General features: G+C 36.7%; 1 long non-coding RNA gene across 3 annotated transcripts in view; it reads left to right on the forward strand.

Annotated features, from left to right (window-relative positions):
- The window catches only part of LOC127106050 (uncharacterized), a 43,522-nt gene extending 31,441 nt beyond the window's left edge, over positions 1–12,081 (forward strand). The window contains exon 3 of one of the 3 annotated variants that reach the window (XR_007795264.1): positions 5,407–5,609. This is a non-coding gene — a long non-coding RNA (uncharacterized LOC127106050). Of the gene's footprint in view, positions 1–3,765; positions 3,900–5,406; positions 5,610–11,897 lie in introns of those variants that run through there. The other 2 variants (XR_007795265.1, XR_007795263.1) reach the window with 2 other exon arrangements.
- Positions 12,082–12,493: the final 412 nt, after the last annotated feature.

Raw genomic sequence — 12,493 nt, forward strand, 5'->3', positions numbered from 1 at the left:
CACATATACATAACCCAACCATCCGGTACTTCATCCGCATCCTGCAAAACACTATTTTTGGTCGACCGAACAACAGCAAAGTCAACGCCAAGGAATTATTTTTCCTCCACTGCGTCTTTGCAGCAGATACACAGGTAAACGCTGCCTCCTTCCTATTTCATCATATTCGCACCCTATGTGCTAGAGGTCGTCAACCTTTTGTAATTGGTGGATTAATCACCACCATAGCACTTGGCTTAAATCTTGGGGATCGACTTCAGAATTTACAATCTCTCCCACCCCTATTGATGGATATAAGCTATTGTCGGTCCAGCCGCCTAATCAAAAACAGGGTAGGCGGAGGGTATTACCTTATGGTGAACAACCAGGAAGTCCCAAGCGTTGTTCTACCCAACATTGCCCTAACAGATGTCACCAATCCCAACCGCCACATCTATGATCTGAATGCTCCCGAAGCTACCGAACCTACGCAAGCAAACCCGCCTTCAGACGAGTTTGCCGAAATGGAGCAGGGTGATCAGGTTCCTGCCCAACAATCAGTCCCGCTCAACCCTTCCGATAATGCAGCTGGTCCATCCTCACGACGACGTCGACGAAGAAGGCCAGCAACCAACGACGACATCATGGATGCTATCGATGGTATGCAAGCGCAGAATCTCGAAGTGATGCAGATGATGCGCCAGATGCAACAACAACAGGAAGCGAGGAATGCAATAACCGATCAGCGGTTCGCTTAGTTGCTCAGCAGGTTTGATGATTTGGAAGTACGTCAAAGATCACCAGGTCCAAGAACACGCGGCGGAAGGCAAAATTGACTTTAGTTTCTTTATCTTTTTGTATTTCTTTTGTTTTCTTTGAAACATTGGGGACAATGTTTCATTTAAGTGTGGGGGGGAAAACCTTGTTCTTTAAATCTTCCCTTTTCAAGTATGTTATCTTTCCCTTTTCATTGTTATTTCCTTTTCTTATGAATCTATTGAAAAAAAAATTGTAATATATATTTATTCTAAATTAAGTCCCTAGTGTGAGAAAATTTCTATTATCTATTCCTTCAAATTTTCATGAGCCATAACAAAAATTCAACACACTCAGTAAATATAAAGGTTGCTTATTTTATCAAACTTGAGAAAACAAAAATTAAGACAAAAATTATTACCGCCCCAACGCTTTAAACAAACCTCAACATGTTTAGATCAGAAAGGTACCTGTTATACAAGTCCCTGGACTTTTAACTTTATAGTAACCCCGAGTAGTTTATACAAGAAGTCAGCACCATCTTAATAGCAAACTACGTGGAGGGCCAATGAATATAAGTGAATGATTCCCAAAATAAAAAAATATATATATATCAGGAAATGCACTAACTAAGTTAGGTGATCCTTACCAGATCATTTAATCTAAAGGCTGCATATCATATGAAAGCATAATACGAAAGATCCATTATGAGTTGGTTCAGCAGGTATCTGGTGCTGAACTTGGTAGGGCGGACTATGGTCCGATCCCCCGCAATTTGCAATGGACTAAATAACAAAGTTATCCGACTTATGTACCAGAGCTTCAAGCTAAAAAGGGGATCAGAATCACTAACCGGTCACTCCACTATGTGCGCAAAACGATAAAGGGCTTAATGTGATTTCGCTAGAATGAAAACGGGTGAAATAAGAGTAAAAGAACTAGGCTGGTTATAATAGCATGACTCAAACTGGTTTGCATGAGGTAAGGTTATCAGATGTTGTAACGGTAGTTCTTGATGTCAAGATTAGACTCAAGTTATTTCTAAACAAGGTTTACCTGCAACCTAGTACGAATTGATGTGTGTTTTGAAATTTCATCTGGCCAAATTTTTAAAACGATTTCTATACTTTATCTTGCTTGAGGACAAGCAAAGATCTAAGTATGGGGGAGTTTGATAACATGAAATAATATCACATTTTTGGACTCGATTTAATTAAATTATATTATTATTCACTTCAATTTATTCCATTTTATTCGATATTACTTGGTATTTTTCCTTTTATTTGTCTCAGGTAGCTTATTTGAAGCACAAGTGAAAAAGGAAGAAAAGGAGGTGCAAAAAGAAATGAAGAGAAGCAAATTTCACCAAACCAAAGCCCAGCCCAAAAGTACTAGCGCTGAGCCTGTGACGAGCGTCACGCCCTGCTGCCTTGTGTTACGAGCGTAACACATGGTGTGACGGACGTCACACCATTCTCCTATATTTTTGGCTTCAGAAGCGCAACAGAGGCCCGTTGAAGCCTATTGTTACGCTTGACCCTTGGAAACGTGAAGACCACTTTTACGGAAGGAGTTTTGGAAACCGTTACAAATTGGGATAATATAAATAGAGCCAAGGAACAAACCCTGCAGCTCTCTCTTCTTCGTGCTTTTTTCTCTTCCAGCCGTGCAAGCATACTTTACAGCATTATTTTTTACAGTTTTTACTTTTCTTTGCAATTTCTATTTTTCTTTTCCAGTCAATCTTTCAGCACTTAATTAATTTTTCACACAATAGTTTCTACACCGGAAACTATTGTGTATCTTTTACCGGATCTAACCTTACGTTAGACCCTAGGTTTTTTTCCTTCACTTTTATTTTCCTGTCCGATTGAAGAATTCAAGAACAAATCCAACCGGTCTGTGGTGGAGTGTTCAAGACTGTTATTAATTACTCAGGTTCTTTAATTATTGTTTGAATTTATATATGCCCTGCTTTATTGTTTATTTACATTATTTGCCTGAGATGTTTCTATTTAAGCATGATGATTGTTTAGATCTGTTTAGCATGTCTGGCTAATTTATTTAGGTATCGGTATGTAAAGTAAGCGGAATGAAGGAATCAAAACTAAGTTGATTTAATTACGCTTAAAAATAAAATCACTCTTTTTATGGTCTCAATTTACAGGTTTAATACCAAGGTTTTTGTACGAGAGTAAAAAAAACTAAAGAAGTTAAAATCAATAGAACGAGAGTTTGAGTTTTTAACTGGACAGTGTAAATTGGACCTTAATTCTAGATCAGGGCGAAAGCAATATTTAGAGTTAATTAAATTCTAATATTTTTCAAAAAATATTTTTAAAAGTTAAATGTGAGGACGAGAGTTAAGCATTTGAATTAAATTATATAATCTAAGTCAACAGAGCGAGAGTTTGAGACGAGGGTGTTTAAACGATTACTATTTCCTTAAAAAGAGTTTCTATAGGTTCTGTTGTTTTCAAAAGGTGATTTTAGACTTAACTAATAAGTGACAGCTACGTTAATTTAAAGTCATGGTCTATTCAACAGAGCGAGAGTTTGAGAAAAGGCTTTTAATCAATAGTGTCTACTGAAAAGATTTATTTTAAAACCAAGAAACCAATGAAGATTTGATTCCCTAATTACGACGAACTACATACCGATATCCGCTTAATTGATATTTAGTTTAGATCTTATTTTAGTTTTAACTTTTCCCCCGAAACAATCAAAATATCATCCGCCTTAGCTTTACGAAGTAACCTTAGAAAACGGTATATCGATTCATAAGTCCCTGTGGGATCGATATCTTTTAAAGCTACGCGATAGAACTGTGCACTTGCAGTTAGTACCCCATTTGACTCATAAAGTCGCGATCACCATGCTAAATATGATATGTTAATTTCTCCGTGGAAATATGCTATGGATACTTTTGAAGAAACAAGTATGTAGATAATGCATTTTCTTTTTTATATTATACTGGTAAGGGTTGTATCGTGTTTTGATTTCACTGTTTCTTTTGGTCATATTTGATAGGGAGAGCCAGCCGTTGAGGTTACAAATGAAGGTGTTGATGCTGCAGGGCATACAATTGGTACATCTTTGGAGGTCGTGTTCAAACTTAGGAAGGTTCTCAACCCCAACAGTATGATCAAACCAACATCACTAGCTGAAGATTATTTTGAGAATAACATCTATCGAATAAATTTCAGAGGAAAGACCTTGGTAAACTCCTATATTTTTTGGGTATTGAGCTGGTCCAATCTAAATATGATATGTTAATTTCTGCGGGGAAATATGTTATGGATACTTTTGAAGAAACAAGTTTGTAGATAATGCATTCATAGAAAGTAAGCCACTTTAACTTGTTGGTGCCATACAAAGGTAATTAGAAATACTATGTTTGGTTTGGTAGGATTTTCTAACTGTTTGTTGTTCTTTTTCCTTTTTCAAAGACTTCCCATAAAGGTCAATGTCACTCTTTTATGCTTATAACATCATGTGTTGTTATAACTTTGTCTTTTTGTTTACTCTAAAATGTTACTCTTTTTATTTCACAAGATTATTTTGAAGTGATAATAACTTAATCGTCGTAGTGTTTGTAGGAAGGTATATACGCTCTTGTGATGAATAGATCAAAATGAGTCTTGAGGTCATTACAGGTAATGTTCTTCTATTGCTTCTTTTCATTTGGTTTTTACAATAAATGCAAAGTGATTGTTTTGTTACAAGTAGTAAATACTGCACAAATCCATAACAAATATTGAGCAGTTTCTCGCATTTTCTTTTTTATATTATATTGGTAAGGGTTGTATTGTGTTTTGATTTCACTGTTTCTTTTGGTCATATTTGATAGGGAGAGCCAGCCGTTGAGGTTACAAATGAAGGTGTTGATGTTGCAGGGCATACAATTGGTACATCTTTGGAGGTCGTGTTCAAACTTAGGAAGGTTCTCAACCCCAAGAGTGTGATCAAACCAACATCACTAGCTAAAGATTATTTAAAGAATAACATCTATCGAATAAATTTCAGACGAAAGACCTTGGTAAACTCCTATATTTTTTGGGTATTGAGTTGGTCCAATCTAAAGATGATATGGTAATTTCTCTGGGGAAATATGCTATGGATACTTTTAAAGAAACAAGTTTGTAGATAATGCATTCATAGAAAATAAGTCACTTTAACTTGTTGGTGTAATACAATGGTAATTAGAAATTCTATGTTTGGTTTGGTAGGATTTTCTAACTGTATGTTATTCTTTTTCCTTTTTCAAAGACTTCCCATAAAGGTCAATGTCACTCTTTTATGCTTATAACATCATGTGTTGTTATAACTTTGTCTTTTTGTTTACTCTAAAATGTTACTCTTTTTATTTCACAAGATTATTTTGAAGTGATAACTAACTTAATCGTCGTAGTGTTTGTAGGAAGGTATGTACGCTCTTGTCATGAATAGATCAAAATGAGTCTTGAGGTCATTACAGATAATGTTCTTTTATTGCTTCTTTTCATTTGGTTTTTGCAATAAATGCAAAGTGATTGTTTTGTTACAAGTAGTAAATACTGCACAAATCCATAACAAATATTGGGCAGTTTCTCGCATTTTCTTTTTTATATTATACTGGTAAGGATTGTATTGTGTTTTGATTTCACTGTTTCTTTTGGTCATATTTGATAGGGAGAGCCAGCCGTTGAGGTTACAAATGAAGGTGTTGATGCTGCAGGGCATACAATTGGTACATCTTTGGAGGTCGTGTTCAAACTTAGGAAGGTTCTCAACCCCAACACTGTGATCAAACCAACATCACTAGCTGAAGATTATTTTGAGAATAACATCTATCGAATAAATTTCAGACGAAAGACCTTGGTAAACTCCTATATTTTTTGGGTATTGGGCTGGTCCATGCTAAATATGATATGTTAATTTCTCCGGGGAAATATGCTATGGATACTTTTGGAGAAACAAGTCTGTAGATAATACATTCATAGAAAGTAAGTCACTTTAACTTGTTGGTGCCATACAAAGGTAATTAGAAATACTATGTTTGGTTTGGTAGGATTTTCTAACTGTATGTTGTTCTTTTTCCTTTTTCAAAGACTTCCCATAAAGGTCAATGTCATACCCCAAAATTTGCCTGTTAATATTACAAGCATTTTTCAAGGCACTCCAACTTATTTTTCAAGGCATTTGATCCTAAAGGAACAAAGACCCAGCTCACAGGTGGCCAAACCGAGGAAATGACTCAAACTGGCATGCTCGCTAGGCGAGCAAATCCTTCGCCTGGCGAACACTTCGCTACGCCACTCGCCTAGCGAAGCTTGCGAATACCAGAAAATTCTGGGCTTCATTCTGAGCCCATCAGGTTACAAAAATTATTATAAATAGCAGAGCTTCATTCAGAAAAAGGGGACAGAGGCAGACGGACAGAAACCCTAGCAAGGAAACCCTAACAGAAGCAACACAGCAAACCCTGGAGGCTAACCCAGAGAATTCAGAGCAACCCTAAAGGAAACCCTGAAGGAAACTCATCTGCACCAAGGTTACCTACGCCCAACTCAATCCGGCGCCAACCCTAAGAGTGACTTGCCAATTCAAGGTTGCAATTCAGTTGCAAACAGGTTTGCATTACTATTACCGCTTTATGTTCTTAACTTGCATGTGGCATTATGATTGAATTTATAAAATATCTTAAGTTTTTGCATGTGAATTTAAGTATGTATGAATATCTTGAACGTTTAACCATGTAATTTCTGTAATGGATGCCATAGGGTTTGGAGCTTTCTGGAATTGTACTGTTACCAAAACCAGAACCCGCAGCCGCTCGCTAGCACATCGCTAAGCGAGCATGTAGCGAGTATTCGCTAAGCCTTCGCTAGGCGAGGCAGGGGCGAACGTGACAGTCGCTGATTTTTCTGTTCTGTTCTATGCTTATCTGATCTGTTTTATTCTAACCATGCGTTATTTTGCCTGACATTCCTACCGCTGTGTTTCTTTTGTGGTGTAATTCTCGATTGCACCCTGATTTGGTATTCTGACCTGTTTGCTGAATTTTGTAAGGGTTCACATACTCCCGGAGAAAGTAGCTTGCTAGGTATTCCACTTTATTTGTGGGATACCCTTGTGGAGATTCACCCTAATTACCCAATTGATTATAATGTGGACCTAATTACCTAATTGATTACAACTACCTAATTGATTGTAAAATATTGCCTTTGAATATGTGATCTTGGACCTCTCTTTGTTGCCTTACGGTATTACGGTATTACGGTCATGTCCCGCGAATATGGGGATACACTTAGCAAAGACCCTTCGATTAAATCATCATGTCCCTATAAAATAAATCATCGTCCCTCGGATGTTGCCTGCAAATATATGATTTTGTCCCTCGGTGACCCGTCGTTGTAGCCTACGGTTAAATGATGACTGTCCCTTCGAATGCTAAGGTATCCTTACAGATGTTGCCTTCAATGACCAATCGACGGCCCTACGATGACCCTTTTACATCCAAAGGATAACACTACTTACTTCTCAATAGTAAGGACAGTTTTACCCTCATAAGGATAGGAAATGCCCATAAAGACCTTGGGTAGGTATAACTCTTAATTGCTGGCTCACAACCTAAAACATTTTTTCATACCTCACACTTTGCAACTACTAGAAAATCACCACTTGGTATACATTCGTACTAGAATCATTGCCAAGTTATATTTTTCTAAACCGCTTTCAAAATTAAACGAGATAAATACTTTGTATACATTCGTACAAGAATCATTACAAAGTTAAACTCTCTTTTCAAAACATTTTTAAGCAATTCACAAACACTTTTTTTCAGACAAACATAAGTGATCAAGCAATTAAGAGCCCATGGATAACCATGGATACAAAGGGTGCTAACACCTTCCCTTTGTATAATGTACCTCCCGAACCCAAAATCTAATTAAGGTCTTTCCTGTTCTTTTCCACCTTTCCTTATGGGATAAAAGAAAAGTCGGTGGCGACTCTTGCTATCCGCGACATTTGCTTTCCAAAGAAAAAACACACAAAGTCAGTTCACCGTACGACAGAACTGGCGACTCTGCTGGGGACAAAAAAGAGAGGTTGCCTTAAAAAACAAGATCACTTATTTGAATTGTCTGATTTACTTTTAAGGGATTGCTTGGGTATTTTATGCTTGAGTGAAAGATCCTACACCCGGATCTAGTGTACCTTAGGTAAGTAGCAAAAGATCATCGCGACTAGTATACTGGAATGGTTAAAATGATGGCTACGGTTAACGCGACACTTTGGATGTCCTGATGTTCCTCATGTTTACTTGAGGAAAAATTTGGCGTCCGCGTGGTGTCATCAAAGCATTAACCAGACCTTTAGAACCCTAATTGACTCATCCTAGCCATTAGAAAGTAGTGAGATAACCGACTTCGGTTCCGACTGGGGTTGGTTGAGACTCGATACTACACTCTTTGAGATTGGACTTTAGGGAAGCTTCGGTCAACCACTTGGTGTTGCACTGAAGTGGACTTAAAGGAAGGTCAATGATTTGAGATCCTTCTAGAACCCGGTTACTATTCTAGGACAGGTTGAACCAACCAAACTTCAGTGGGGAGGTACTTACCTATGGAACTCATGCAAGCCTTAAAACCTAGGAATGATTGTTGTGTGACTTGTTTATGCTTGTTACTTATTTAACATCATAACATCATGACATCATAACATCATAACATCATAACATCATAACATCATAACATCATGGCATTGTACTAACCATTTCAAGGACTCTAAACATTGAAAACATTTCATACATTGTATAGCATAACATACATTGCATAGCGTAACATAACATTGCATAACAGGTACTCTAAAGGGATCAATGTTCTCACGATCTTCCTATTGCAAACAGAAAAATGGACCTCGAACAAACTGTCAAAGATCTCCAGGCTCAGAATGCTCAATTCCAGGAGATGATCTTGAACTTATCCAAGGGGCAGGAGGAACTGAAGGCTCTATTGCTCGAGAAGAAGAAAGACAAGAAAGCTGTGAGTTACATTAACCCGGGAAGAAGGCTTAAAGGACAGGTTACAGGAGTCAAGATTAGAGTTCCGAAGGATCAAAGAGAGGAGACAGAGAGTGATTCAGAAGAGGAGAATGTTGACCTCTTCAACCCTGAGGACGACGATGAAGATTATGAAAATGAACAGTACTCTCCAAAAGATGATAAGTATAAGTTGCTGGAAGAACGTATGCTAGCTATGGAGGGTCAGAAGGCGCCCAGTATGGATTTCGAAAGCTTGGGTCTGGTCTCTGATGTGGTCATTCCTCGCAAATTCAAGATCCCCACGTTCACTAAATACGATGGGGCATCTTGTCCTCAGATGCATCTGAGAGCTTATGTGAGAAAGATTCAGCCGTATACCACTGATAGGAAGCTATGGATCCATTTCTTCCAAGAGAGTCTGTCTGGCACACAGTTGGAGTGGTATTATCAGCTCGAGAGCTCTAACATCCACACCTGGACTGATTTAGCGACAGCTTTCTACAAGCATTACCAGTATAATTTTGAATTAGCGCCTACTCGGCTACAGTTGCAGAATATGACTATGGGATCTAAAGAAAGCTTCAAAGAATATGCTCAAAAATGGAGAGATTTGGCTGGCAGAGTCATACCCCCCATGACTGATCGAGAATTAGTGGACATGTTCATGAGCACACTGACTGGCCCATTCTACAGCCATCTATTGAGAAGTTCCTCATCGGGTTTCACTGAACTTATATTAACAGGTGAGCATGTTGAACGCGGCATTCGAAGTGGAAAGATACAGGCGGCTACCTCTGATCCTCCGGAGACTCCTAATGACATCACTGCCCCTCTGCCTAACCATGACGAGACTGTCAATGCTGTGGAAGATGCTGATAACGATTGTGACTTGGATAGTTGGATTTTCCCAACGATTGGTGACGGACTCAATAATTGGAAGGCTGAAGACACTATCCTGATTTCCTTTAGTCAGGAGTAATTGTTATTGCTTATTTTAATGTATTAAATTTTGTTAAAGGTTTTGTCATTTTTATAAGCATATTCACATTCAATAAATCAATGGACCTTGTTGCATTCAAACATTGCGCTCTTTCCCTTTGTATAATGTACCTCCCGAACCCAAAATCTAATTAAGGTCTTTCCTGTTCTTTTCCACCTTTCCTTATGGGATAAAAGAAAAGTCGGTGGCGTCTCTTGCTATCCGCGACATTTGCTTTCCAAAGCAAAAACACACAAAGTCAGTTCACCGTACGACAGTCAATGTCACTCTTTTATGCTTATAACATCATGTGTTGTTATAACTTTGTCTTTTTGTTTACACTAAAATGTTACTCTTTTTACAATAAATGCAAAGTGATTGTTTTGTTACAAGTAGTAAATACTGCACAAATCCATAACAAATATTGAGCAGTTTCTCGCATTTTCTTTTTTATATTATACTAGTAAGGGTTGTATTGTGTTTTGATTTCATTGTTTCTTTTGGTCATATTTGATAGGGAGAGCTAGCCGTTGAGGTTACAAATGAAGGTGTTGATGTTGCAGGGCATACAATTGGTACATCTTTGGAGGTCGTGTTCAAACTTATGAAGGTTCTCAACCCCAAGAGTGTGATCAAACCAACATCACTAGCTAAAGATTATTTTGGGAATAACGTCTATCGAATAAATTTCAGACGAAAGACCTTGGTAAACTCCTATATTTTTTGGTATTGAGCTGGTCCAATCTAAAGATGATATGGTAATTTCTCCGGGGAAATATGCTATGGATACTTTTAAAGAAACAAGTATGTAGATAATGCATTCATAGAAAATAAGTCACTTTAACTTGTTGGTGTCATACAAAGGTAATTAGAAATACTATGTTTGGTTTGGTAGGACTTTCTAACTGTATGTTGTTCTTTTAACTTTTTCAAAGACTTCCCATAAAGGTCAATGTCACTCTTTTACGCGTATAACATCATGTGTTGTTATAACTTTGTCTTTTTGTTTACTCTAAAATGTTACTCTTTTTATTTCCCAAGATTATTTTGAAGTGATAACTAACTTAATCGTCGGAGTGTTTGTAGGAAGGTATGTACGCTTTTATCATGAATAGATCAAAATGATTCTTTAGGTCATTACAGGTAATGTTCTTCTATTGCTTCTTTTCATTTGGTTTTTACAATAAATGCAAAGTGATTGTTTTGTTACAAGTAGTAAATACTGCGCAAATCCATAACAAATATTGCGCAGTTTCTCGCATTTTCTTTTTTATATTATACTGGTAAGGGTTGTATCGTGTTTTGATTTCACTGTTTCTTTTGGTCATATTTGATAGGGAGAGCCAGCCGTTGAGGTTACAAATGAAGGTCTTAATGTTGCAGGGCATACAATTGGTACATCTTTGGAGGTCGTGTTCAAACTTAGGAAGGTTCTCAACCCCAACAGTATGATCAAACCAACATCACTAGCTGAAGATTATTTTGAGAATAACATCTATCGAATAAATTTCAGAGGAAAGACCTTGGTAAACTCCTATATTTTTTGGGTATTGAGCTGGTCCAATCTAAATATGATATGTTAATTTCTGCGGGGAAATATGCTATGGATACTTTTGAAGAAACAAGTTTGTAGATAATGCATTCATGAAAGTAAGTCACTTTAACTTGTTGGTGCCATACAAAGGTAATTAGAAATACTATGTTTGGTTTGGTAGGATTTTCTAACTGTTTGTTGTTCTTTTTCCTTTTTCAAAGACTTCCCATAAAGGTCAATGTCACTCTTTTATGCTTATAACATCATGTGTTGTTATAACTTTGTCTTTTTGTTTACTCTAAAATGTTACTCTTTTTATTTCACAAGATTATTTTGAAGTGATAACTAACTTAATCGTCGTAGTGTTTGTAGGAAGGTATATACGCTCTTGTTATGAATATATCAAAATGAGTCTTGAGGTCATTACAGGTAATGTTCTTCTATTTGTTCTTTTCATTTGGTTTTTACAATAAATGCAAAGTGATTGTTTTGTTACAAGTAGTAAATACTGCACAAATCCATAACAAATATTGAGCAGTTTCTCGCATTTTCTTTTTTATATTATACTGGTAAGGGTTGTATTGTGTTTTGATTTCACTATTTCTTTTGGTCATATTTGATAGGGAGAGCCAGTCGTTGAGGTTACAAATGAAGGTGTTGATGTTGCAGGGCATACAATTGGTACATCTTTGGAGGTTGTGTTCAAACTTAGGAAGGTTCTCAACCCCAAGAGTGTGATCAAACCAACATCACTAGCTAAAGATTATTTTGAGAATAACATCTATCAAATAAATTTCAGACGAAAGAGCTTGGTAAACTCCTATATTTTTTGGGTATTGAGTTGGTCCAATCTAAAGATGATATGGTAATTTCTCCGGGGAAATATGCTATGGATACTTTTAAAGAAACAAGTCTGTAGATAATGCATTCATAGAAAATAAGTCACTTTAACTTGTTGGTGTCATACAAAGGTAATTAGAAATACTATGTTTGGTTTGGTAGGACTTTCTAACTGTATGTTGCTCTTTTTCCTTTTTCAAAGACTTCCCATAAAGGTCAATGTCACTCTTTTATGCTTATAACATCATGTGTTATTATAACTTTGTCTTTTTGTTTACTCTAAAATGTTACTCTTTTTTATTTCCTAAGATAGTGTAAAATAAAATTAAATATTTTCATTAATTATGTTTCATCCATTATTTTATTTAATGTGTATGTT

Source organism: Lathyrus oleraceus, chromosome 7 (assembly GCF_024323335.1).
Source record: "Lathyrus oleraceus cultivar Zhongwan6 chromosome 7, CAAS_Psat_ZW6_1.0, whole genome shotgun sequence".
Classification (NCBI taxonomy): Eukaryota; Viridiplantae; Streptophyta; class Magnoliopsida; order Fabales; family Fabaceae; genus Lathyrus; species Lathyrus oleraceus.